The sequence below is a fragment of the Lygodium microphyllum genome, chromosome 4 (genome assembly GCF_053477565.2).
Source record: "Lygodium microphyllum isolate KBCC chromosome 4, Lygodium_microphyllum_v1.1.10, whole genome shotgun sequence".
NCBI lineage: Eukaryota > Viridiplantae > Streptophyta > Polypodiopsida > Schizaeales > Lygodiaceae > Lygodium > Lygodium microphyllum.
Window position 1 is genome coordinate 181444438 of NC_141138.1, and position 27662 is coordinate 181472099.

Genomic DNA, 27662 nt, shown 5'->3' on the forward strand with positions numbered 1-27662 from the left:
TTCTCTTTAAAGCGGGAGTTCTGTTAACTCTTCAGAACTACGTCCACGTATTCCTTCAGCCAAGTGACCAATTTACTTTACTACTTTTATCAATATTCACAGTCAAGACAATCGGGAAAAAGTTTTATTCCATTCATATCAGCATAGCCCTTTCATGGTATAATTATTTCTTGGGCCGATGGAACAAGTTAATACATTAATTCGAGGAGAATAAGATGTTGTTGCATTCAGCTACAGGAACTGAGTAGTAGTACGGATTGGGGTCATCGATCTTCAGGAATCGGTAGTTCATTGGAAGATTAGGGTATCTTTTCCTTTGATATCCATTCTTCTCATGACATCCCAAAACCTTGATTCGGTCGGCAGGGATTCTTTGAATTACTTCTCCGTACACATACTTATTCTGGTTAACCCTTCGATCTCCAACCTGTAGAGTCGCGTTTGCGTGAGTCTCAACAAAGATGAACAGCTTTACGATCTTCAAATCCTCCATCCACTTGATTCTCTTCAAGTTAATTTGAAGGTACGCAGGTCGATAGGCAGTTATGTAATAGATCCCTGAAACACCCATCCATCTTTGTTCCACGTACACAGGCGATGGATTGTAAATGCGGTCTAAGATGTTCATCATCTCAACCCTTTGTCGATAATTTGTGGAATGCATCGCGGTCATAAACATGACTCGGAACACTAAGAACCTGTTCCATGCTTCATAATTCTGGAAGACAGTAATCAAAGTAAGGAAATGTTTGGGACAAAACATTTGCTTTACTTCTTCTTATTAAAATTTCCTAAAAACAAGTCCTTTGTTGGTTTGCTCTGATACCAACTGTAACGTGTCCACTAGAATCATCCCGGACACGTCTTAGCAGTCCATCGGGAAGGATGTCTAGAAGGCTCCGCCCGGCACTCCCATGGAATGTTACGGGACTTGCGGTCTAGGTCTTCCCGCGTCTGCCACGTAGCGGAAGTATCCTGGCCGTTCCCACTTAGGATCGACCTGAATTTGGGTTTTCCTGTTTGGTCGTTAGCTAGCAACAACTAGCGTCAGACCCGAGCGAACTACTTTACGCAGAAACGCCAGGTCCGAAGCGGATTCACGCTGCACTTGGTTCAAGGAGAATGGGAAACGAGAGGGATGCAAGGCTCGACCTCTCTGCCAAAAGGCATAGTCCCATTCCGTTCCCCTAAAACAGCGTGAATCGGGTAATCGGTAATTCCAAGTCATCGTTCTCATTACTTGTTTCGGTGATGTTGATCATCCTTCTGTTCGTCGAAGACTTTGAGAAAAGTTCCCGGCTAACCGGGACCACCCATCCATAGGACGGACCCATGGTCCATCCTCCGCACTTTCTTCAGTTTGTTTTAGTTATGTAATTACCTACCACATTAGTTTGACGTATACAATCAGCTTCTTTGATTAACCCTGTTATGCACCGGTTCCTTCACGTAATCTTATCACAGGACATAAAGAAAACAATGCCAAATAGCTTTTTTATTATCATTTTATCCTTTTATCTTTGAAATACAAGGAGTTCCCGCCTGTAGGCGTATTCATAATCCGCCCGAAGGCTATCCAGTAATCCACCAGGGATCACTAATCCAAGTTTCCGCCCGTAGACTAGTATGCGCGCCTCGAGATCCAATCCCGAGTCACGTTAGCCTCTTGTGCAGGGCCCGGAAGGCGAGGGATTTATGGCCAGAGCCCCCCCTGGCACCCAAGCGTCCTCCTACTCCAAGTAGAACTCAACGGAGAGACCTCTCACGGCGGGTTCGGTCCACGTTCCCGGCGCGGTTAACAACCCCCTTGGTTAGGGTCAGGCAGGCAGTCGGGGGTAACTGAAGCTGCCTCTCCCTTCAGGCTTCAACCTGAAGCTTTAGATATATTTTCATCCTTTAGTTCATTGAGCAAACAATGCAAACAGTGCTTTCTACACTATTACAAGCACAATCAATTCCAGTGGTCGTTTTATTTGGCCAACTGTTAAAAAAAAGTGAATCATTCTCTCCGAATGCATCCAGCATTCGACCTGGGATCAAATTGCGACTTTGGCAAGATCCCCAAGGGTTTGTTTGTTCACCCTTTTATCCTTGGGTTAGGGCCATACCCTATTAACCCAACTTAATCAATACCTTAGGTAATAGCAAATCCTGGCGACCATGTCGCCTCAATTTATTGATTGGTCATTTGCTTTCAGCCAAATACCTAACTCTCCTTTTTCTTGGTAATTATTCCTCAAGAAAGGTGAAGTAACAGGATGATTACTCATCCCTTTTGTAACTTATCTTAGCGCAATAACTTGCCAACATCATGACAAAACTCTCTTGTGGACAAATCTCAAGTCTATGCGATGTTGCAACTTTTGCACATGTGTTGCATCTATTCCATGGGATCATTTCACCCATTGGATGGCGTTTTCTGGTCACGGAATTACCTCCAGCCAAGTAGCAGGGTTTAGGGTGTCTTCTTACCCAGCCCATTCCTAATTATATTGGTCCACGGTCCTAGGAATTTCCAACCCAGTCGGAGTTTCATCATTTGAACGAATGATCCTTAGGATAAATCCTTAGATCATTTTATGCATGAGCATCCAATTGATTCGACATCTCGTGAATGTGTGTAGGATCTTTGGGTTTGCGGGTTTTAACTTGGCAACAAGTGTAAAACTAGGTCGAATCCTTATCGCGCTAAACACTAGTTAGCATTTGGGATATTTGTCATATCGACTGAACCATGCCCATATGAATCTCTTGTGGTTTAGGTGACTTAGACAACTCAATATACTTGTCTTGCGACAAGGATGAACCTCTCCTAAAGGTAATAAACTAGATCTAATGGAGAACAATAGTTACAACTACACCAATACGTGTAAGCATGCGATTTACTGCTTCTACGCATCACATGGTTCACAATAACCCTATCTTTCCTTGGTAAGGTAAAAATGCCTGATAATCTGGACACTAACTTTCCTAGGTCCTACTAGGACTTACATCAAATAATCATGCCACTTGCAAGTCCATAGATCATTTTCGTGCCCTTCTATTCCTTTTCGAATAACATCTTATGGGTGTTAACTTTTCCTCATGAATCATTACAAGGAAAATTTATCTAAAAATGGGACATGCCTTTAATCTTTCCATGCCTAGTAAAAAGGTGTATCTCAATAATTTCAACCTTGTAATGAGGCAACAGTTGTCCTAGGCTCGTCACTTTTGAATGCACAAAAGGAAACTTGCTAATAAGGTCCTGCAAATGCATAGACACCTTATGCTCTTTTCATTAACTCCATTGAACGTACCAATGATCAATTTTCATATCTTAAGCTATTTCTAATAAATGTTCAAATAGCCAATTCATTTTCCAATTGCATTTAACTTGACTAGTTGCGTTTGACATGCATGAGTGCTTCCTAATCCATGAAGTTATCGTGATTAATTCAATACTTCTGTGTGGAATCCAAATAGATAAAACCTGGACTTGTGGACTCCGGGAAATATCCACGTAAATACTAAGAGAAGATCCTTCTGCAGGCGCGTCTTGTGACTTTTTAGGGCCCATCATGACATAATTACGGACTTCCAGGTTGCCTTTTCCCTTACGAAATCGGTGAATTTGCTCGCCCTGGTACGCAGCCTCAAGATCTTGTTCTTTTCTCCCCGGTACGCAGGAGATCCCTTTCGAATTGTGGATCCTTGGGAATACCAGCTTGTGGAAATTGGCCTTATGGAAGGCCTTGCGGGGTTGGAGCTTGGTTTGTGGAAATGGGGATTTTATGAATGGAGTTTCAACAATTGGACCTTACGAGGATGTTCGCGGAAAGGGCTCTTGCAAATTGGCCTTGCAAGAATGGAGGCTTTAGGGTTCTTCTTCTCCTTCCCTAAAATCCTAGGACCGGCCTTGTGGGAAAATTTGGTAGGAAGGCCTTATAGGCTTCCTCTTTGAAACCCGAGGGGAAAAATTGGGCTTTTGGAGGATCTAGTGGGACGGGGCTTTAAATCCGAGCCTAGAAGGCTTATGGGTGATCGGTGGGAAGGGACTTGTGTTGGGAATCCACGAGAAGGGGGGACTTACACCGGGCTAATATGGGCTGTGTGGGAATGCATTGGGAAAGGGGGATTGAATCCCGGGGTAAAAATGGGCTTATAAAGGGACTCAACGGGAAGGGGGCTTTGAGAAGCCCCCTTAGAAGCTTCCTAGAGAAGCTTCTAAGAGCTTCTGGCAGCACGTGGCCACGTCAGGGGAGGGTCCAATGATCATGGGAGGAAAGGGTGTGGTCGAGGCGAGGACAGCGGCGGCCTGGTGGTTTCACGCGAGGTGGCGGCACCCTGTCGGCGGCTCCCCAGCGGCCAGCGACTTCCCCCTCCTTCACGGCAGCCTGGCGACCTCCCCAGCACGGCGACGGCAGCTTCTTCCAGCACGGCGACTTTCCCTCCCCTTCACCCCTTCCTTCACGGTAGCCTCCCGCCACACGACAGCCTTCTGCCGCCCTTTTCCTCCTTCCTTCACGGCAGCCCTACGTCCAGCACAACCAGCCCGTCCCTTCACGTCCAGCACCCCCCCCCAGCACCCTCTAGCTAGGGGGTGTTTATATAGGTCTTGGGAGGGGTGGGAAAAGGGGGCCTCCACACACGTGGAGGACTCCTCCTCATGCAAACTGACCTTCTCCTCTTTGGCCATTCCTCCCCCACACTCCCTCTCCTCCAGCCATGCATCGGCTGGGGGAAGGGATAATAATTAAAAAAAAATTGCCTTGAATTTATCCCATTTGCCCTTCCCAAGTGGTCATTTCCTCGCGGCTTTTACGGTCTTCAACCCCGGCCTTTAATTCTCGACGTGGAGGCCTCATTTTTGAGCGTGCATGGTGTGGATGAGGTTACCAATAATTACGAAGTAGGGAATACCCTTGCACAGGGTTTACACGGCGTGTGGTAAGTTAATATTTACGGTACGCGGTACGCGGAAATATTACATAATTCCTGTGTTGGCTATACCCGATGCTCCATTAATGTTTGCAATTCCAACGGCTCCAACTGCACCATCAATTCCATCTGTACTTGTCCCTTGAGCAATTTGGGTAGCTCCCGCGGTCTTCACTCCTTCTTTGTGCTTGGGGGCCATGGTAAGTAGCTAGCCAAAAACTCTCAATCTTCTTCCCTTCTCTTCCTTCTCTTCTCCTCCTCTTCTCTCTCTTCTCTCTCACCCTTCTTCTTCTCCTCCTCTCCTTCTCCTTCTCTCGCTCTTCTTCCCTTCTCTTCTCCTCCTCTTCTCTCTCTGATCTCTCACCCTTCTCCTTCTCTCACTCTTCTTCCCTTCTCTCTCTTCTCTCTCACCCTTCTCCTTCTCTCACTCTTCTTCCCTCCTCTTCCTTCTCTTCTCCTCCTCTTCTCTCTTCTCTCTCACCCTTCTTCTTCTCCTCCTCTCCTTCTCTTCCCCTTATTTCTCTTCTCTTTCCCTTAATTCTCTTCTCTTCCCCTTAATTCTCTTTTTTCTCCTCCTTCATGCAGATCACGGGGAGGGGGGGACACGGTTATAGCCTGTAGGGGGGTTTGTTGTAGTTGACGATAATAGGGTAGGGGGATCTTTCTACTGCGCCCGTTGGAGGGGGGGCATGATCTGCTGTAGAGCAGTAGAAGGGGGGGGGATCGTTTCGCAGCGACAGGGGGGAGGGGCACTGCTACCCAATCGGAGGAGGCCCATGGCGTGCAATGGAGGAGGGGAGGGAGAGGTTTATAGGTGGAGGAGGGAGGTGGCACAGCAGTGCCACCCACCACCTGGGGGGGCTGCATGCCCCCCATCTTCCACATAACACACACATACTCTCTCTCTCTCTCTCTCTCCCCGCCATGCACATGGTAGGTGGGAGAGGGAGAGATTTAAAAAAATTGTCAAAAAAAATAAAATAAAGGGGGGAGGATGAGTTCCTATGGGGGCGCGGGGACGTTACACATCCAAGGCACATTTCATCTACTTTCCCTGAAAAGGAGCAAGAAAACAAGGGCAAGACTGACTTGGGATGTCTAGAGTGTAGAGTTACACATTTGTATGCTGATTGTCCTAGAGGAAAATCCTCTACTAGTATGACAATTGTGCCATCAGTACCACTTGGACTCTTTAGTGTCAAAACACCTAATGTGATGAAGCTAGACGAATCCCACTAAATGCCATGACCCAAGCTTAAATGAAGCCGGCGGCCAATATCTGGCCAATATCTCGTTATACTTGGACCTAGCAACTTAGATTTAATATCTAATGGAAAGGAAACTTAGATTTAATATCTGATGGAAAGGTAACTTAGATTTAATATCTGATGGAAAGAAGAGTCAAAGGAGGAGGAGAAAAAAAAGGGTGGACGCTAAGATAACACTCAAAACTGATAGTGCTACCACATTGACCAAAGGAAAATACGTTATGGATGTGGAGGTAGAAACATCTACTTTCCTAAGACAATGAAAAAGTGAAGTGCCAAGGTTGGAGAATATCCTAACCCAAAACACCAATTAGAAGTTGTGGAAAAAGTCAAAGAGTGGGTGAAAGAAGCTCAAGCACACATGAGGACCCAAAGTGTGTCATGGAGGATGATATTAATGAGCTCTCTAGTGTGAGTCCACCAATCTCCCCTATGCACTTGAGATCAAGAGGCATATCAACACCCCATGTAGCACCACACAAGCAGAACCTAGATGCTACAGATAGACAAATTGCCCAAGAGAATCGGTGGCGGAAAGACCTTGAGTTAAAGGAAAAGGAAAAGGTCGGCAATTTGCTTACGCCATTGATGTCAGCTCCTATAGTGTTGGCAATTTGTTTATGCCATTGATATCAACTCCTATAGCCTTGCCATTAGGATAATTGCTTAGGCAAAACCCCATGCTATGGCAAGTGTTGAAGTAGTGGGTAGACTCGGGTAAGTTACTCATGAATGTATATGTGCATCACGTGGATTCAAAATAAGGTATTTTGAAAATACCATTTTTATACATTTTTTACATATATAAGGGTGCAATATAAAGGGGTTATTTATCGATTGAATAGAAAAGGCTTATGCTTAATTCAAGAAAAATTTAGAGATAAGGATATTTATAAATAGACCTTGAATGCATGTGATATAGAGGATATACATATAGTAACTTTCCCTAGTGGGTAGAAAGACCCGGACATGGAGCAATCGACTTGCCAGACCATGATTCAAAGACACATATACCAAGCTTAATGCTGAATCCATTGCCTAAATCTCTACAAGTGAATGCCATTGGGAGGGCACAAAAGTACACGCAGTCTTACCTGTTGTTGAATTAGGTGATGCCACATGGAAAGGAATTGTAGACATAGGAGCAGGAGTTAGTGTGCTTAGCTATGTAGTTCTGCAAGCTTGGGGAAGCCCACCAGTTGAAACTGCACAGTTTAATGTTATATTAGCAAATGGAATGAAAGTTAGACCATTCAGAGTGCTAAGAGGTTGGCCTCTAAAGATAGCAAGAATCCAATTCTTGACTAACTTCATAGTCATAAAGGGAGTGGACTATGACATTTTGTTAGGTAGGCAATGGATGAGAAATGCTCGAGTGATAGATTTTTTTGTGTTTAATCATTTGCATGATTGTTTATTTTGTTGTTTTTAAGCTATATTTTTTTTGTTTGATCAGATTAGATTTATTTTTTGTTATTTTTTAAAGATTTGTTGTGCTTGAAAACTTGATAATCTCAAGTTTGGTATTTCTTGGATATGTTGGAGTTGGATTTTGATTGAAGTTGATGGATATCTAAATCAGGTATATTTCCTTGCTAATATATTTGCACAACATAGGGATTATGGATTCATGAGCACCTCACGTTAAAGTTGTTGGATGCATTGCACTCGGGGGGGTTCTCTCTTGATTTTCTCAATTACTTCCATGCCATTGATTGGGTTCATGCATTTATTGGACCATTAGGCAAGCAACAATGGGGCTATAAGATTTCGTCAAGAAAAAAGAAGCGGGGAAAGAGATATAATAAATTTGAGTTCTGCCTAAGAAAAAGGGGGAAATTAAAAAGGGAAGAAATGAAAAGTCAAACATAAAAAAATAAGAAAATGAAAATTCAAGTCACAAACTTCCAAGAAGTGTCAGCATTTTATTCCCCACATTTCCCCTTATGTTATTATTGAGGGAAGATTTGGACCAAGATATGGCTAGAAGATTCATGCTATATGTATTTGGAATCCCAGCTCTCTCCTTGGTTAGGTCTATATTTATTTATTCACTCCTTAAGGGTCAAAAAAGAGAGTCCATATTTCTCCTAATGACAGTGTATTGCTGAAACAATCCCTTGGTCCTAACGTTACTATACTAAAGCACGAAACTAACCAAGGATAAGGCTTCTTAGGCCCTTCACTAAGTGCATTAGGTTATTAGCTAACCCCCCTGCATAAATAGCAAGGGCGTCTGACAAATATAACGATATACAATTCGATGCATCCATGATAGAGTAAGAAGGTTCTCACTTGATACTTGACTCATAACCCAAACTAAACATCAGCGGCCGAAATATGACGTGTCAGCAACAAGAAGACCCCAAAATAGTCCAAGGCTAATGTTAGGAGGTAATTGTAAGGGCTCCTTGGACCACAATTGAAAAATACATCTTCCACAAAAGCATAGTTTGCCAAGGAATGTGCGCAAAGGGATTCCATTGTCAAGGAACCAACTCACAAGTCACTGTCTCAAAGATATGCAACAACATATCCAAGGCTACACGATGATACATTTGTAAGATGGGATCCCACACACTGTAAGTCCCATTTAGCTGATTGATTACTAATTGTATGAGTCATCTTTAACAAATAATCAATGGATACCACCACATCGGTGTCGTAGATTTTGTGTAAGAGCTGCTGAACACAGAGTTCAAGTTGCAGCAAGGAAAGAGGCTAACAAGAAGAAATCAAATTTTTGATGCCAAAGTTCAGTAGATTTCTTGTCCAGTAAATTACATGAGGTCCATGTTCAGAAAAAAAAACTGTAGTATCTCATATCCAGCTTTGCATTCAGGTGTTCGAGAACAGTTTGCCATTAACACATAGGCTTGATGAGTTCTCTTGTCTGTGGGAAACAATTCTAAGCCTTTTCTCGATCTAATTGTTTGAGCAATCAATCCATAAGTCTACCCAACATTCAGCACCACTAGCAGCCCCATCCAACTGAGGCAAATAAGCAGCCCAAAAAGCACCTGTTGTTGATTCCTGCTTCAAGACAGCCAACACCTTGTTTAAATCAGCATCATTGAGCTCATATACTTGCTGGGCATCCAGAGAGTGTCATAGATGATGGTGGTGAACGACTTGCTGATGTGCTCCAGCAACTACGGCCTGTATCGACTGCGAGATCCCTCCTCGATCAAGAACTTCCTCTTTCCCTGAAACTCCCTGCATCCGAATTAGGCCTGCGTCAAACTGTGGATTCGATTCCCCTCTTCACTCGACATTCTGGTTAGGGTGTAGGTTATTGATGATGAGGACATAGGTTTTCCAAATTAGCAGAATAGAAGGCGAAATTCATGAAGGCCTTGGAGATGATGGTGTTGCCCGACCCATCATCAGATTTGGACTGGTTGTAACGCCCATATTGACCTTTGTCTAATTTCAGCCTAGAATTCAAACTTCTCTGATCCGCCTTGGATCTGAAATTCTTGCGGATAAAGATTCAGACTCATTTTTTGCACCTGATGGCGTCCCAAATTGCATTGGTTTTTGAAATCGTTGGGCAAAGAAGCAAAGTCACAAAAGACTGATCGATTCGGAAGATGGTTCTTCTACTCCTTTCTATGAGCTTTGCTAGGTTCAGTTGCTAGAGGATGCTGTTAGACGATGCGTGGACTAATCACAGGTGCCATCTGCTTGGCCTGCACCAAAGTGTAATACAACTGTTGAAGCGGGAGTCACAGCTGGTCATTGTTCACGTCATTCTCCTAGAATCAGATTAGCTCCCCAACGGAGGTGTCCACGATCTGTTTCTGTTTGTGGATTCGTGCCCAATTCAAACTTGAAGTCTAGTAATAGCATCACCAATTATATGTTCGACGTCCTCCGTTGTCTGTCGATGATGCACCCCTTTCTTCATTGCAAATGCCTCCCCACAACTTCTGTCACATCAATAGTCTTTTCTACAGCACGGTCTTCAACATCTTCTTCACCTACGACTTCCATTCCGTCTTCTGAAGAGCCACCATCGTTTCCTTCGTCGCAGCTTCCAAGAACCAACGTAGTTGTCACAATTTGTCCTTGGCACTCCTTTGTTTCAACCGCAATCGCTGATGCTTCGAGCTTCACCTTCTGTGTGTCGTGGTTGTGAAGCACGTTCGTGCATTCATCTTTACTGTCTGATTCTTCCTTACTGCAAGTCGCGCATCCTGATGAAGACCTTCATAGACCTCTTTCCAATCCCTTGATGATGGTGATGGACCCCTTCATTCTTGCTATCAGACTCCTCCAACCATGTACAGGTCGTCAGTCAGGGAAGTCCTCGACACACACTTTTAAAGGATTCAGAAGAGTAAGCAACTCTTGAAGCTGAATTGGAAGCTGATCATGGGTCTACTATTGTCGCTTCCTTGCCTCTCTCACCTACAGCAGCTCCTTCTATCTTTTTTTTTTCCTCCTTGTCGATAGTCTTCCTCCTTCGTATCCTGCACAGGTGGCCTGTTCCTATTTTCATCGTGTCTGCCTCCCCTTTTTCCCGTTAATTCTGTCCATTTCCAAAATAGCCTATTATTTTCCCTCCAAAAGCAGTTTAAAACCTGAATATAGGTTTTTCCTCTTCCTCCTTTTTCACCTTTAGCTATAACGTTAATCTCCAATTCTGCCCATGTAAAACATAACCTGTAATAAGGGCATTGCAGGCTATTGCATTCCGGACAAGAAGCTCCAACACTCCCTATGCTTTTCCAAATGCACCACACTTGGCATACATATCCACCACAGCAGTCCCAAGTGCTGTACATACCCAGCAATAAGTGCATTCCAAGAGTCTACATCTCGACAAGGGAACCGTTCAGCACTCCTTAAGCTTTGCCCATTACACATGATATTCCTGAATTTACACCTTTGTCTTCATAGCTTAAATGTCAGCTTCTATAAAGCTTCCTTTGATTCCACGGTATCCTACACTTTTCTTCGAGTTCATCATTAAAATTATCAGCTGGATAATGTCCTTTGGCATCAGTTTTTAATATTTTTCTAATACACGCACATCATGCATCCAAACAAAATCATGCGCATGCACTAAGGGAATATATACATTGGATGCGGATTATTAAAATGCATCACACAAACAATGAATCACACGCAGAAATTAACACAAATGCACAACAAAAGAAATGGAGGTGTATACGACTCGGATGCGTAGCAACACGACATCGGGCTACATTCAGCCCCATGATCAAGGCCTTGTATTCTGCCATATTATTAGTAAAAAAGAGTCATAAATATACTCCCATATTCATGATAACCCTACATCATGGATTTTTAATGACTACACCAATGCTCGCATGTTTAGCGGGTCCTCTGGAAGCTCTGTCAAAATACAGAGTATCAACCCAAGCTTCATTGATAGGCCATGCCATAATAATCAACTCAATCATACATATGATAATTAAAATCAAGCCAAGAGAGAGGATGTGTAATAGGTACAATCCCTTCTTCCTCGTCTCGTTGAACTCCATTCGAATGCATAGGAATGCTCTAGATAGGGAATGATGTGTCCCATCCACTCATCTTGGTACCAAGCCCAACATCAACCCTTACACATATAGCAAGGCTTCAACTTATTAAAGTTAACTTTAGTCTTAAAATCTATCCCCTACAAATTTGTGAGAAGGGCCATAGAGCCATTCTTTTCTAAATGTACAATCTTGTATGGTCCATCCCCTTTGGGTTCTAATTTTCCTAGAAAGAGCTCCCGACGAGCATCATAATACAACATTAACTGACCTTTTGCAAATTTGTACTTCTTAGCCTGAAGGTTATGAAGGTCTTTCATTCTCCTCTTTCCTACTTCTTGATGTAATAAACCATGCAATCGAATCTCATCAAGATGAACCAAAGATGTATACCATTCCTGTAATGCTTCTCCCCCTTCCAATGAATGATCCAGGGCAAAACTCATAGTGGGGAGCTCTATTTCTAATGGGGGAAAAACACACTCCTCCCCATACACTAGCTTGAACAAGGTATGGCATGTGGCTCTCTTGAATGTTGTGTTATAAGCCCACACTGCCACATATAATTTCTTATCCCAATCCCACTTGCTTTCCGATAGTATATTAGATAAGATTCCCACAAGTTGTTTACTTGTACTCTCAACCTGGCCGTTCACTTGAGGATTATGTGGGGTATTCTTGGTATGCTTAATCTTCAAAGCTTCAATCAGGGCCACTATAACCTTGTTCAAGAAGTGTGTCCCTCAATCAAATACTATCTCCTTCGGTGGACCAAGTTGACAAAAAAATTGCTCCATAATGAAACTGGTCGTCTCCTTAGCATTATCCTTCACAATTGCTCGAGCTTCAGATAAATTTGTAAAGTAGTCCTTTGCTACAATAATATACCATTTTCCTGTAGTTGATGAAGGTTATATTGGTCCCACAAAATCAATACCCCATTTCTCAAAGGGTAACATAACCAAAATGGGATCTAGAGGTCACCTACAATTTTCCCTTGCATTGTGCCTTTGACAGACATCACAGTGCTTAACATAACTAAAAGCAACTTGGAAAATCAATGGTCACCAATGTCTAGCATGGAGAGCTTTTTGGACGGTAAGCCATCTGGCAAAATGTCCCCCACATGTTGAATCATGGCACTGCTCTCAAGAATAAATGGTACCCCATCGGGTACTACACAAGGATGATAGATATCATCTACTTCTCTCCAATACAAAAGACACCCGCTATAATCGAAATGCATAATTCTTGTTGCTTGATCTTTATCTTTTCAAAATTTGATAGAGTATCCCCAAATCCTCCTATAGATAAATAATGCATTATAGCCACATACCAAGAAGGTATGGAAGTTGTATAGATTTTAAATAGACCTTTAATATCACTTCCCTTAGCCAAAATTTTATTTTCTTTCTCAAAATCCACAAGATATTCCACAATACCCTATAGCTTTGGTGGCTTGCTTCTAATCTCATAATTGAACTCCTACAAAGTAATTAACCACTTTGCTAAAACGGTTAGACGGCTGCAACTTATTCAACAACAATTTGAGTCCATCTGCCTTCGTAAAAAATACTATTTTCTCATAGAGAATATAATGCCTAAATTTCTTCATCGCAAAGACCATTCCAAGGCACAATTTCTCCATATATGTATAGTTAGCTTCAGATATCCCCAATTTCCTACTAGCAAAGGCAATTGGATGATACCATTTCTCCTCCCTAATTTGAGCTAAAGAGTGAGCTGATACTATGCATTGTGGCTCTACTGAAAATATATAGAAAACTTCACCTCTTCTAGGTGATTTTAGGATTGGCGCTTTTTCTTATTCCTGTTTTAAATCCTCAAAGGATACTTTACAGGCTTCATTCCACTCAAAAACGCAGTTAAAAGATAGGAGGTTCATCAATGGCAATAGTATTTTCTCCAATGCATTGATAAATCTTTGATAATATTCCATGGATGAGACATAAAATTGTGCACCTCTTTTGGAGTACGCGATGGGCTCATAGAGATGATAGCCTTTATCTTTTCAGGGTCAGTTGCAATACTAACTGTACTAATCACATGACCGAGTAAGAACCCATAGGGTACTCCATATACACACTTTCTAGGGTTAAGAGCAATGCAAAACTATCTATAACACTCAAAATATTTTCTTAGAATAATCAGTTATCGCTCCCTTGTGGTAGCTGCCCCTAAATCATCATTAAAGACTTTTAACTCCTCTAGGGAGATATCACCAAAGGTATTATCAACTATTCCTTGCCAAGAACCAAGCGCATTGCATAGAACAAAGGCCATCACATGATACACAAAGCTATTGAAGACAGTGACAAATGTCATTTTCAATTTCTCTTCCTCCCCGTAATAGCCATCTAGTTATATCCAACAAAGCAATCCATAAAAGAATAGATTTTCCTACCCGCTAACTAATCCAAAATATGATCAATGAATGCAAATGGGTATTAATCCATAACTGTCTGCTTAGTAAGCTCTCTCAAATCTACAAAAATCCAAATCTGATTATTCTTATCCTCTGTAGTGGACCCCTGATTGGATTCGTCACTTGATGACGTCTCACTAGCACATGGAGCATCTAGCGTATCAAACTCTGACAAAGGTAAAGGAACTCTCTCACTCTAAGGAGATTCAGGATAGGCATCTACTACAACACATATAGCACCTCGACCAAAGATCAATCGCCCAATGGGTATATCAACCTGATAGTCTGCTTATAAGATCCATGGCCGATCTAGTGATACTTGATAGCTATGTCACCATGGAAACCTAATGACCCTAAAGTCCAAAATGCATTCTACATTGGCAATGGTCACATGGACTTTAGTAATGCAACCTTTGGGCTGTCTTAGACTGTCATCAGCCATTTAGAGGATTGTGTAGGCATCTTTTTTTATTTCTAATCCCAGTCTCACAATCAATTCCAAACTCATAATGTTGATAGAGGATCCTATGTCCACAATAGTGTGGTCCACTAATATTCCATCAACATATGTTGCTACCCTCAGACAATGCTTTTCAACATGCTCAAACCAATCATCTTCTACTCATGCTATTCCCAAGGGCTCAACAATATACCCAATTCATAGAATCTTATTAAATTCCTTGCACACTCTTGGAGACAACTTAATCAGTTGTAGGAGATTTACATATGGCTTAACTTTGCAAAGAGAACTCGCTCAATCAAATTCATGATAGCTAGCAAGAGCTCACTTTTCTTGCCAAACCTGTTTTCTCCTTTGCTCTTTGAACCTCTGGTAAGTTACTCACGAATATGTGTGTGCATCACGTGGGTTCAAAAAAAAGTATTTTTAAAATACCATTTTTTACATACACAAGGGTGTAATATAAAGGGGTTATTTAAAGATTGAATAGAAAAGGGTTATGTTTTATTCATGAAAAATTCATAGATAAGGATATTTATAAATAGGCCTTGAATGCACATGATGCAAAGGATACATATATAGCAACTTCCCTGAGCTTTGAATCGGCCTTGATGCTTCTTTCTTTGCTTTTGCTTTCTTCTTTGATGACTCCTTATCTTTCTTGGGGTCGGCTTTACCATCTATGGCCTTGAGAGGTTTGCCTTTCATATTAGGATTAAGAACTTGCATCCCCTTATCATCTTGCTTGGGGATAGATTTTGCCTCAATTTTGTCAAACTCTTTACCCTTTTGACCTCTCGTAATAACTCGTAGATTAGAAGCTTCAGTGCCATTGATGCAAACAGCTTCTATAAGGCTAACTCCATTGCCACTAGGTAGCTCCTCTACCATAGTTTTCCCTCTTTGTAATATTTATTTCGGTCCTTCATCTTGCTGGAAATTATTCCCTTGCTCTCGATGATTAACTAGAACTAGCTATTTACTTCCTTGCTGGAGAGAGCTAATATTACTCCAACAAGTACTAGCTAAATGGTCGAACTTCCCACATATGTCACATTTAACATTTGGACAATTCCTATGGAAATGTTGGCCAACACACCCCTTACAATTGAATCTTGAGGGGACACCCTCTTCTCAAGGTGTTGACTCCCTATCAAATTCTATCGCTTCTTAAGGAAATTGACATCAATGGTTATTTGTCTATATTGTTTGCTAATCATATCATTATAGTGCTTCATCATATCTTTCACTTCACTAAGGACATTTGAGGCACTTGAATCATAGCCACGATCATCTACATGTCGTTCTATTGGCCTAACCAATTGATTAGGAATTGGATGTTGATTCCCTGGAACAATGGTAGGATTTATCGTTGGGCTTCGAATAGTTGGTGGAGCCATCTGATTAGTCATAGGCATGGTCACACTAGGAGGAGTTGGCAATATGGGGACATATGGAATTATGCTTCCTCTCCCATTAGGAGGAATCATGGGCATCCCTTGACCTCCATTTATCATTGCTAAAGTGTTTCCAAACCCTAAACTCAAATTCTAGTTTGCCGTCTAGAGGTATAAGCCGCTTGTAATCACGATTCTATCTCTTCTGCTCATGTAATAGCAGTATCAATGTCGGCAAGAGCAACATGACTCAACTGCACTTGAACAGTCCTTCCATGTTGCGACCTGTCTTGCCCAGTTCAACCTATTGATGTGATGAATAACAATTCTGTGATTATTGATGGTCCATTATTTGAACAATGGAAATTTGATCATACTGATTGGATTCGTCGTGACAAAGCGGCTCATCGTTATATATTGTCTGCACTTCCTGACTCACTTATGTTGGATGTCTTTCATCTGGAAACCTCTCATGCTATTTGGGAGTATCTTATCTTAACGTTTGAGAAGAAATCGGTCACCGAAATTTTATATCTCCAAACTTGTTTGAAGAATCTTAAATATAAGGTTGGTACTTCTATGCACTCTCATATCGAGGCTTTTAAAGACATTATCAATCAGCTTGGTGCTGCCGGCGGTCCTGTTGCTAAAAATCAGATTGTTACTCAACTTCTTCATACCATCAAAGATCCTTTATATGACAATATCATCACTACTTTGTCTAACAAGGATGATATCCACTTTGACAAAGCATGTATATCTCTTATTGAATATTCTCAACGTCATGAGCATCATTTGGAAAAATCTGATGCTGTTTTGGTCACTCGCAAACAAAGGGATTTTGATGCTGCTTTTGTTGCTCGCAAGCGTCCTGCTTCACGTTTTCAGCAGGGTGGACGCCCTAATCCAGGTAGTAGATCTTCTCGTCTTGCTTATCCTAACAAACATTGTTCTTATTGTGATAAGAAAGGTCATGTGGCTTCTGATTGCTGGGCACGTCAATATGATGAGGAGCATGGAGTTACTACAAAGCAACCTCGCTCGTCCAAAAGTTTTCCTCCTTGTGATTATTGTGCACATACAGATCATCCATCTCGTCGTTGTTATAAACGCAGATATGATGAAGAACGTTCTCGAGCTTATATTGTTCAACAAACTACAACTGATGATGATCATACTCATCAAGAGCTCAATTTCGTCCATTATGATATCTCTCCAGAAAAGGTACTTCATGTTCATGATGGTTCTCTATTCATCATTGATTCAGGTGCCACTGGAAACATGACATACCAATCGTAGTGGATTCACAATTATCATTCTCTTCCTGTCAAGAAGTTTGTTTACCTTGCGGATGATACGACTTGTCAAGTCAAAGGAGTGGGTGATTTATATCTGGGGACTGTTTCATCCACTAGAATATTAAGAGGAGTTCTTCATGTTCCAGATTTGCAAAGAAATATTCTTTCTGTTGCTCGTCTAGTTGATCTTGGTTTGTTTGTTGGCTTTGATCATAATCAATGTCGTATAGAGAAAGACGGGCATACTATAGCAGTGGCTCCTCGACATGGTAATCTATTTGAGCTATCATTGAACGATACAGTTGCAAATGTTGTTACTGCCCCTGGAGATGAAGATTGCAAATTATGGCATCAACGATTTGCACACTTCGATTTTGCCCAAATTCTTGATCTTCATCATCATGGTCTTGTGCAAGGTATGGATCTTAAATCTCATCCACGTATGGGAATATGTGAGTATTGTGCACTTGGAAAACACCATCGTTCGCCTTTCCACACTTCTACTTCATCACATTCCTATGCTCTCTTGGATTTGGTTCATACCGATATTTGCGGTCCTTTTCCTGCCTCAAAGTCTCAATATCGATATTTTATAACTTTCATTGATGATTTCTCATGGTACACACATGTCTATCTTCTTCGACATAAGTCTGAGGCTTTACCTATATTTAAACAATACAAGATAAGTGTGGAGCTTCAAACTGGATTCTCTATAAAGACGCTTCGTAGTGACAATGGCGGTGAATATGTATCCAATCTATTTGATGACTTCTGTAAGGATCAAGGTATTCATCATGAGTTTACAGTACCTTATTCTCCTCAGCAAAATGGTGTTGCTGAGTGCAAAAATCACACGATTCTTAATGCTATACGTTGCATGCTTATACACTCTAGTTTGTCTCAAAAGTTTTGGACTGAAGCACTTCTAACAGTTGTTTTTATTCAAAATCATCTTCCAACTACTGCACCTGCTGGTAAAATTCCTATAACAATTTGGATAGGGAAGACACCTTCAGTCTCTCACTTTCGCACATTTGGCTGCATTGCTTATATTCATGTGCCCAAGGACACTCGACATAAGTTGGATCCTCTAGGTTTGAAGGTTATTTTTCTTGGTTATTCAGATCATTCCAAAGGTTACAAATTTTATGATCCTTCTTCTCAAAAGGTTATCATTAGTCGTGATGCTATATTTGATGAGAAGACTATGGGTGGCACATGGTCGTTAGATGTTTCAGATGATACACAGTCTTTGCTTAGTGCATTTCCTTACTTGCTTTGTGATTCTACTAATTTTGATTATCATAAACCTCATTCACCTCCAAAGAAGATTGATGAAAATTTGGAGATCTATGTCGATCTTCCTATTGAGATAGAGCATGGATTCTATTCTATTGAATATGATGTCTTTGATGATGCTATGTCTGTCCAAGAGGATCCAATATCGTATATGGAAGCTATCAATTCGTCTCAAAGGGATCAATGGCAAGAAGCTATGCAAGCTAAGTACGATTCTTTAATCTCCAAAGGTACATGGATTCTTACTGAACTTCCCCCAAATCGTGTTCCTATCAAATGTAAATGGGTTTATAAAACCAAGACCAAAGCTGATGGCTTGTTTGATAAGTTCAAAGCACGACTTGTTGCAAAAGGTTACTCACAGGTTGCAGGAGTAGATTATCAAGAAACATTTTCTCCCGTTGTGCGCTCCACAACTGTTCGTATGATTTTGGCTTTTGCAACACTATTTGATCTAGAAATTCACCAAATGGATGTTAAAACGGCTTTTCTCAATGGAGATCTTGAAGAAGAAATCTATATGGAGAAACCTGAAGGTTTTATGATTGCAGGAAAGGAGCATCTTGCATGCCAGCTTCATCGTGCATTATATGGATTGAAGCAAGCCTCTCGTGCTTGGTATATTAAGATTGATCAATTCCTCACATCTAAAGGTTTTGTTGCATGTTTTGCTGACCCAAATCTTTACATCAAAAGGGAGGACAAATATTTTATTATTCTTGCTCTATATGTTGATGATACTATTCTTGTGTCAAATAATATTGTTTTTTTTAGATGCTATGAAGAAGCTTTTATCGACTGCATTTGAAATGGTGGATCTTGGTGAGATACATTCTTGTTTGGGAATTCAAGTTCAACGACATCGACAACAAGGCATTCTTCTTCTTCGCCAGACAAAGTTTATTAATGATATTGTTAAGAAGTTTGGGTTGACAAATGCGCACTTTGCCAACACTCCCATTCAGTCAAGCTCTACCAAGAGTACATCTACAACATGCAATGAAGAATCAGCCATTCATCAACCTTTTGCTAATCTTGTTGGTTGTCTTCAATTTATTGGTTTAAACACAAGAACAGATATTTTATTTGTAGCTAATTTTTTGGGACAGTATCTTTCTTCCCCTTCCACTATTCATTGGAGTGCTACAAAACGTATTCTTAAGTACCTCAAGGGTACTAAGGAATTTGGTCTTATTTATTGTCGTCGAGAGGATTCTTCTTTATCTTCTTCAACTTCTCTTGACCTTATTGGATATACAGACGCTGATTGGGCAAGTTCACACTTATCCTTGCGATCTACAAGTGGGAATTGCTTCTTTGTAAATGGATGTTTGGTTTCTTGGTCCAGCAAGAAACAACGATGTGTTGTGGTTTCTACAACTGAAGCTGAATATGTTGCTGCATCATTAGCAGCTCGCGAGCTAGTTTGGCTTCGACAACTACTTGCAGATTTGGGACATCCTTCATCATCTAGTATACCTCTTCAATGCGATAACCAAAGTGCTATTAGTCTTACCAAAGACTATATACATTATAGTAAATCAAAGCATATTGCTATTCATTATCATTATGTTCGACATGAAGTCAAGAAAGGTTCCATTATGGTGGAGCATTGTCCCAGTAATCAAATGGTTGCAGACATCTTCACAAAAGCTCTTAGTGAAGCTCGCTTTAGCTCATTAAGACATGCACTTGGTATTGTTCCAAGTTCTTGTCTCACTGATTGAGGCATGTATCATTGTATTCAAGAAAACTTTATAGTAAATCATTTTTGTATCGTAGAACTTTATAGTAAATCATTTTTGTATCGTAGGTATGTGTAGGGGCTCAGGTTTTTCCCTTGTTCTCCCCAAGGATTTTTTCACTCGCAGCCAGAGACATTTGTTTGAGTGGGGATGTTACAACTATATATATCATCTCTCACTTGACTTGGGTCTCACCTATATATACTAACTCTACATCAATATGAATCATTCTTTGGGAGCATGTCTTGTGTATCTCTCTCGTACTCTCTCTCTCTCTCAATACTAGTTACTAAGTAAAAAATTTGATTCAAGTGGCATGAACTCCACTTGACTAAGAATAGTTAGAAAAATGAAGTGATTTTGAGCTTGAGCTCAAAAGCTATGGCTTCTCAACTTTAGGGTTTACTGCAACCACTAGTTTTTTCTTCACAACATCCCGACATAGCAATATCTTGACGAGATTTTTGGTGAGAAGGTGCCTTAGTTGTCGATATTGGAAAGCCCTATGCTCTTGTCTGACATCGTGATGCAGGCAAAGCACGTGGATTGTACGACCAGTCAGAAGCAGAGTTCTAGACATTGCAATCAATTTCAGCAATGCTGAGGCCAACGATCATCAATATTACTATTTAACGTGCCAGAGAGCTGTGCCATGAGGTGATGAAGAGATCTCCAGAAGACATCATGAGCTAAAATGGTCTCTATGAAGAGATCCAAGGGCTCCAAGGAGGCAAGGTGCAGACTGCTGGCTATGGCTGCCACAAGCTTTGACTAAGAATGGAGTTGAAAAATGAGGCCATACACTGATGCTGAGTTGTCCAGGGGTGAAGAGGAGCTGAAGAAGCAGAGAAGAGACCTAAGACATGTTAAGCCATGCTTAGCTGAGCTCTGATACCATGTTAAAATACACGGGATCTAGAGCATGGTAGATGCGGAAGCTATGGAGGTTGAAAGAAAAAAATTAAACTCATAAAGATATTGACCCTGACAAGGAAAAACTTGTTACACAAGTGAATTAGGTTCCAAGATTGAGACTTGGACTCATAAACACAATCTTGTGTATTGACAGTGGCATGACACTTTACTGGAAAGAAAAGAGTACTATCATTGCATTAGAAAAAGAGTGCAAGTACAATGCTTTATAGGATTTGAGTAGTGGTACTTTCTCCTACTATGCATATAGGATTCTGGTCTTGAGCCCTCCCTGCTCCTCACAAATGGACTAAAGTATGTGTGATTGTAAATATTTCAACATGTTTTAGTTCTAATAGGCAATTTCCCCATGCTTTCTAGCCCTCCCATCTCTCTTGGATCACTATTCTCAAGCTTGGAAACAAAGAACTTCACTAGTAAGATTTCATTAGTTCCATATGTAAGCTTGAATGGTATGTGTCCTATGACCGTTTTCTAGGTCTTGTAAGCCTATATTGCTGCCATTAGCTTATTGTCATAGTCAATATGTGAGGGGCAGAGACCACCTTGGTTTAGGAGATTCACTAGGATTTTATTTGTGGCTTTAGCTTGATTGTTGACTTGAGGGTAATACAGTGATGATTTTTGGTGGATTATTAAGGAGGTGGATAATAAGTGGGCAATCACTTCATTGATGAAGTATATGCCTTAATCATTGACTAATTCTATGGGACATCCAAACTATGAGATCACTTGCTCCCAAATAAATTTGGCAATGTTCCTAGTGTCCTTTTTTTGAGTTTTCCGAGCTTCAGTATACTTGGTGAGATACTTGTGGCGATGATTATGTACCTCACTTGTGAGTATTTTGCTATAGGGCTAATTGGACAAATGAATTCAATCCCATATTTTTCAAATAGTTTGGCATGCTATCATTCCGGTCAATTCCATCTTATCCTTATGAATAGGGACTTTGGTTCATTGGCACTCATCATAGTGCTTCACAAACTTAGATGCATTGCTGAATAGTGTAGGCTACCACAATTGAGATTGGAGTATATTATGTGCTGTTGTGTCCCATTCAAGTGTTCTCAAGCAATTGTGCCATAAGCTTCTACAACCATATCATGCTCAAAGACACATCTCCTCAATAGTCCATCTTGTTCTAATCAATAGAGTTGGCCGGAAATCAATTGATAGGGTTGAATCTTAGAATGAGATATTTTAGCCTAGCCTTCTCAATTGGACATTTAGGTAATCCATATTTTAGGATGTGGAATATGTCATTTTCCTAATAAAGTTTAAGGTATTCTCTAAAAAAATCTATTTTGCTAGACATTCTAAATAAATGTTTATCCAGTAGGTCATCTACAATTCCTTTTCCAACTCCTTCTCATGTGGTTATACGAGATATATGGTCTGCCATGTAATGTTGTTTTCCCTTGCATACTAACATAGAGAAATCAAATTCTAACAGCAAAAATAACCATCAAGTAATGCGTCGTGTTAGTACGCAGGGTTTGTCCACAAGATAAATCAATGCTTGATGTGAATCTCAACAAAGAAAGGTAATGTAGCTAGAAGTATCTAGCAGGTAATGTGGAAATTTCTTAACAACAAACACCATAGCTAGCCCTTCCCTCTCTGTTATGGAGTAGTTCATTTCTGTGTTAGTGAGTTGCCTACTTGCAACACTCACTAGGTAATCCATGTTATGCTCTCTAGGTTGGCACAAAAATGCTCCCATGGTGAACTTTGATGCATCAATGTGCACATAGAAAGTAATAGGACAATGTGCGGCTTGTAAAATAGGTGCGATCATCAGAGCCTTTTTCCATTCTTTGTAAGCATGTTGGCACTCATCAATCCACTCAAATACAATCAATATCTTGTAAAGTGGTCATGCAATGAGTGCATAATTCAACACAAACCATCGATAGTACTCTGTGTAATCGAGGAAGCACTGATCTCCCCTATAGTTATTTGGTTGTGGTAAATTAGCAATCACTCTAAGTTTGGAAAAGTCGATAGCAATGCCATTTCTTGAGATCACATATCCTAGGATACATCCATGCTTTACTGAGAACTAGCATTTTAAGGAGTCCAATGAGAGACCGCATTGCCTACACCGTTCAAAGACTATGCAAAGTTTTCTAGGTGATCCTCCCACAACTCAAATGAACACACAGATAATCAACAAATACTTTCAGCCACTTTCTAAGCATGTTCTTGAAAATAATAGACATAAAATGTTGAAAGGTAGTAGAGGCACATTAGTCAGCTCAAATGGCATGACTATGTAGGCAAAGGCACCCCATTCTATTACAAATGTTATTCTATGTGTATTATCAGGGTACACTTGCACTTGGTTATTAGTCACAGAAGCCATCTAAGAAACTATAGGCTTTCTTTCCTACCACTCTCACAAGCTTGTTCTCGGTGTACGGTAATAGATAATTGTCTCTCTTTATCTTGCTACATTGACCTTTTTGTAATACATGAACACTCAAATATTTCCATTCTTCTTTAGGACAATTACTATGGATGACACCCAATCCATGTGCTCAATCTTATAAATGAATCTAGTATCCAATAGCCTATCTATTTCCTCCTTCAAAACATGAACATGCTTTGGATTCATTGCATATGGTCTTTGTTTGATTTGTGCTATGTTGGGGGTCATAGGAATGTTGTGAGTCACAATACTCAGTTTGATTTCTTTCAGCTATTCTAAGAACCAAGAAAATACATCTACATACTCTCGTAAGAGATTAATGAGATTGGTCTTCTCTTACTTAGTTAATTCATTGGCTATGTACACAAGTTGTGAGGCTTGTCCCTTTCCCTTGCCAAGTTGACTTCCTTAACTTTAGTGAGTCCTTCAATGGGTTCACTAACCTATCTTTCTCATTTTTCTCCTACTAACACCACTATGGAGTCACCCTTTTTATACTTAGTGAATCATTTGGATAATTCATGTGGTTTCTTTTGTTGTTTAGCTTCTAAGGACTTGGAATCTTTCCTTCTCTCTTCCTTGATCCTCTTGTACCTTAGATGGATTGGGAGGTCTCCTTTGGTGCATTTGGTCTTATGTGGTTGTGGGATTTCTGGATCACTCTCAGAGCTGACTTCTGACTAGAGTTCCTGACTAGAGTTCAACTCACAACCTTCATTGGAAGAAGGATTTTCCCTTGGTGGTCATAGCTCTAAGATTGATTCCACTCCAAGTAGTGGTGTGACGCTTGATTGAACCAATCCATCTCGCTCATAGTCCACTATGCTCAAGTTCTCTAACCACGTAAGATCACAATTTAACTTGATGACTCCTCTTTCCACTCTAAAAGCACTACCCTCTAGGGTTTAGAGTCTACTCTTATCTACTCAATCACTCGCCCATCTTTGTTGTACTCTATGGTCTCAGCTTCTTCCTCACTTTTCTCACCATTGAAATAGTAGTGTTTATACTGATCATTCGAATTCTTATACTCAGACTATTCATCGTCCCCATTGTTTCCATTCATAGGACTTTTCTCAATTACACAATGAGGGCCTAGTTGTATAATAAATTTAGGTTATGTACCTTAGTCCATTGCCACTTTGGATTATCTATGAGATCCTTAAGAGGTTTAAATTTTATAACCAAGTTATGGGCTAGCTCTCTCATCAGGTAATACTGAGGAATTCTATGGAGTCAAGCTTATTAGTTGGTACATGGTAGGTAATAGGCATTGGTCGTCTGATGGAACTCTTGGCCATCATGCAAAGAGATACTATTAATGTAGCATCATTCTTGGATAATTCAAAAGAAGCTGTGAATTTGTTGGGTTTACTAGTTGCTTCTACAACTTGCCTATAGTCATCCTTATTGTCTAAGAATGGAAAGTCGATGATTGCATGCTCATCCTTAGGGTAAGGAATATACTTAGTTAAGGATCCATATTCATGCTTTCCTTGTGAATCACCATTTAGTAATGTAGAGATAGCATCAAGGTCAATTGGTGAGGTTTTCCAAGTGTTCATCTCTACTCGAACAACTTCTATTCTATCACCCAAGAATATCAAGCCAATACCCCAGTAGATGGGTTACCAAGATTGAAGGGACACCGATGCAGATAAGCTTCGAATGATCAGCATGCTGCTTAAAGGTTCTACAAGATTATGGTGGAAGTTATTGAATGAAAAGACAAGGGCAAATTGGAATGAAGTTAAAAATGAGTTCCTTACAAGGTTTACAACTAAGCAAACTACTAAGAGTTTATGGGAATCTTTGGAAAGTATGTTTCAGGGAGAAAATGAGAAAGTGTCTAAATTTGCTATGAGATTTGAAGCAAAATGGATAGAAATTGCATAGAGTATGGAGCAACCTCCCACGATGTTCTTGAAAAAGGACACGTTTGTTTCATTGCTCAAACTTGCAATTAGATAAAAGATTCTGATCAAAGACCCTGATACATATGAATATGCACTCAAAATAGCCAAAGAAAAGAAAAGGAAAATACAAGTGAGGTCGGATCAATCAAGAGCTATTGTTGTGCATGCATTTTTATGGCCTAATTAGGTTGACACTACTACAGGAAATGCGGGACTACAAGTTGTAAATCTTCATGTGGCATTTGAAAGAGCGGAGAATGGGACTCAACAAGACCATAGGAAAATTGATGATGATGTGATTAATAAACTGTAAGAACAATGGGCAAATCTAAATTTGCATATAAGCCTATTGCAGGCAAGGCAACCTCAAATGCAACCTAGATTTCGAGGACGTCCAAGAAATAGATGGGAAAAATCTGAATGCTTTAATTGTAGTGAGAAAAGTCATAGTGCTCCTTATATCCCTAATCCAAGAAGAACATGAGGGGAGATGTATCCCATGCCACAAGGGAATGCTAGGCAAGATGCTAGACCTCAAGAGGAACAAAGGCCACTTGAACCAGCTAGGCAACAATTGGAAGGAAGACCTGCTAAAGGCACATCGGGTATGAATTTGTTCGAAACTAGCATGTTTGATCATGGGGAAAATGCAAATATTCTAGCTATTAAGAGAGTCATGTACAGCGATACTCAAGCTGAAACTCAAAGGGATGCAAGGATTAGAAAGGAAAAATAGGTTGCAGATGATCTAGAAACAAGTAGGAAAGCTAGACAACAAAGGGCGATTCAAATGGGGGACTTTGCTTTGGGAGTCAATCAAGTTCCTTACAACCTGCTTGAGGATTTAAAAGGTAAAAGGGCGTATGTTACATATGGTCAACTACTACAAATGAACTCATCTCTGAGGAGGCAATGGCATGGTTTGATTAGCATCAGGAAAGGAAAAACCCAAACCGGGCATGTTGGAGTGGTACACCTATCAGATGTGAAAGACATTATACTTGTCATGGATGCATGGATACATGGAAGGAAATTTTACCAAGTTTATGTTGATGGTGGTGCACAAGTTTGTGTAATCACTAAAGAAGCAATAGCACAAATGCATCTTAAAATGGCACGAGAGTGATTGTTTAAGGTTAAAATGGCAAATAATTCAAAAATGAAATGCCTGGAGTCATTGAGAATTTGGAAATCAACATTGGAGGTGAAAGAGCATGTTTGGATTTCCATGTTATGCCTGCAAAACTTGGGGCATATCCTCTCATTTTGGGACAACCCTGGTTGATTGGTATGAGATCTAGACAAGACTTGTGTATAGAGGGCAATTGGAACTTTATCAAGAGAAGCCAGCTCATAAGAGGGTGATCTTTGACATGAAAACAGGGTCCGTCATTGTAACGTGTATACCTATCGACTTATACGACACGTCTTAGCAGCCCATCGGGAAGAGAGTCCAGAAAGCGCCGCCCGGCACTCCCATGGAATGTCACGGGGTTTACGATCTAGGTCTCTTCGAGTCTGCTACGAAGCAGAAGCATTCTGGCTGTTCCCACTTAGGACCGATTTGAATCAGGGTTTCCCTAGTGGTCAAATTCCTAGAACAGTAGCTAGCGTTGAACTACTTTACGCAGAAACATCAGGGTCGAAGCAGATTCATGCTGCACTTGGTTCAAGGAGAATGGGAAACAAGAGGGATGCAAAGCTCGACCTCTCTGCCCGTACTGCATAGTCCGATTCCGTTCCCCTAAAACAACATAAATTGGAACTCTCATTAGGGGAGTTTTGAGGTCTCGAAAATGCCTTTTAAGATGTGGAGAGAGAGTGCTCTAGACCAATAGGAGCAAAGCCTCCGTAACAAAACTTCTATTTTTAAAAATTTTAAAAAATCATTTTACAAAAACATATAAATATAATAATATTATGAATTTGTATTTTTATTATCTATTTTTAGTCTCTTATATTCGTGATTATGACATCTTTTGCATTAATGGCATAGAGTCTCGGCTACTTTTATTTAATGATATATCTAGATTAATGAT